This window comes from Chrysochloris asiatica, unplaced genomic scaffold (genome assembly GCF_000296735.1).
Source record: "Chrysochloris asiatica unplaced genomic scaffold, ChrAsi1.0 scaffold00197, whole genome shotgun sequence".
Taxonomy (NCBI): domain Eukaryota; kingdom Metazoa; phylum Chordata; class Mammalia; order Afrosoricida; family Chrysochloridae; genus Chrysochloris; species Chrysochloris asiatica.
Genome location: NW_006408715.1, coordinates 1,646,544 through 1,648,694, shown reverse-complemented (window position 1 = coordinate 1,648,694; position 2,151 = coordinate 1,646,544). Strand labels below are relative to the sequence as shown.

Below are 2,151 nucleotides of genomic sequence, written 5' to 3'. Positions count from 1 at the left end.
GGAAAGCTCCACTGAAACCTGTCCACCATGGGTGACCCTGATGATATTTAAAATACCAGTGACATAGATTCCAACATCACAGCAACACACAAGCCACCACAATATGACCAACTGACAGATGAGTGGTGGTTCATGGGAGTGATTGCATTATATTTATTCTCATCAAGAAGAATTACACGTCTGAACTGCTAACCCACTGAGAATTCAGGCCCAGTCAGGTTCGCACAAAACTTTAACTATCACAGAAGGGCAGACGCCTAAAATGAGTCTGGAATCTCTCTTTTTGGAATTCAAAAGAGTTAATCTTGATAGATTTTTTTCTTAAAGGACACAGGACATAAAGGGGGCTTATTAGGAAGAAGCCTTAAGAAAATTGAAAACACTGTATTGGTAAGAAAAAGGCCAGGAAGCTTACACAAAGCATCCTTTTTCTCCCCCATCATGGTAATTCATCTGCTCATTCTCCAAGCATAGCAAGGGCTGTCCTGTGTGAATTTTCTTGGGAAATCTTACCTTATTGCCTCTAGCCCTAATCTTGCCCCTTCCAGACTTGTTTATTTATTTATGTTTTTTTGAAAAGTTAAAATTTCCTTTGTTTTTTATTCCTGGAACCACTATCACAATTTATAGGGCAAATAGTCAGAACCGACTCCACGGCACATAACCACCACATACGTACCTAACGTAATGCAGTGTAAAAGACAAAGCTACAACAGATCAAAGAGCTCAGGAATGGACATGTAATTGACACTACATTGCATTACTCAATAGTTGCACTTTTTGCAAACTGTGGCTCTGACAGTCCTGAATAAGAAGGGTTTCCTGTTGAAGCTTCAGTAACTTTTCTGACTATGGATCATTGTTCCTTCTGTGGCAGATTTGTACACTTCCCTCTAATGCATTTGGGACGACTATTTCAAAGTAGCCTGCAGCTTTCCTGACAACTCCTGGCTCTCTCTTCTGCTAAGAACTGTAGCCCCTTTCTGATGAATTTTTAGAACCTTCTGCTCCCATAGCCACCACTTCCACCACCAGATCCGTAACCATCACCATAAGAAGTGCCCAAGCTTCTTCCATCAAAACTGTCCCCTTTCATGGGTCCATAATTTGATTGCTGTTGGCCACTATAATTTCCAAAATCATTATAGTTACCACTGCCACCGTAGTTACCACCACGAAAAATTCTTCCTTCAGCAGCTGGGGACTCTGGACTCAGGGAGGGAGGGGGGCTGTGTGCTAGCAGCCAGGGGGCAGGCATGTGGGGTGTACCCTTTGGTTGTTTGATGATGCACGCAGGGGATTGTGACCATTGCAATGAAACAAAATATGATAGGATGAATGTAAAGATAATGTTCACCCAGGTAAACTAGCATATAATTCACAATAAAAACTTTAAAAAAATAAATTCCTCCTTCATTGTATCCATCATATCTACCACTACTGCCACCATATCTACACCTTGGTTTCCATATCCTGGCCCACCACCACCATAGCCCCCTCTTCGGCTGTAACCAGAACCATCTCCAAAGTTGCCTCCATCACCTCTGCTGCCACCACCCCCACCACCATAGCCTCCTCTTCCACCAAAGCTTCCACCACGGCCAGAGTTCCTCCACCACCTCCAAAGTTTCCTCCACAACCCATGAGGTTGCCAGATCCACCTCCACAATCTCTCTGTGATCCAGCAGACTAGCTCTTGCTTAGAAAGAGCCCTTTTCACCTCACAATTGTGCCCATTAATAGTGTGGTATTTCTGAACAACAATTTCATCAACTGTATTGTGATCATCAAAAGTTACAAAAGCAAATCCTTGCTTTTTTCCACTCTGCCTGTCTTCCATAATGTCTATGGTTTCAATCTCACTCTTCTTTTCAAAGGAGTCTCTTAACTTTAATTCTTCTGTGTCTTCTTTAATGCCACCAACAAAACTTTTCTTCACTGTTAGATGGGCACCAGGCTTTACAGAATCCTCTTTAGAAACAGCTCTCTTTGGTTCCACTACACACCCGTCAACCTTGAGTGGCCAGGTGCACATTGCTGCATCCACCTCTTTGACACAAGTTGTTGTTGTTGTTGTCAGGTGCCATCGAGTCGGAACCGACTCATAGCGACCCCATGCACAGCAGAACGAAACAATGTTCGATCCTGGGC

At 43.3% G+C, this 2,151-nt stretch overlaps 1 pseudogene; it reads right to left on the bottom strand.

Moving 5' to 3' along the window:
• Nucleotides 1–994: 994 nt before the first annotated feature.
• LOC102827075 overlaps nt 995–2,151 on the bottom strand; it is a 2,574-nt pseudogene continuing 1,417 nt past the window's right edge.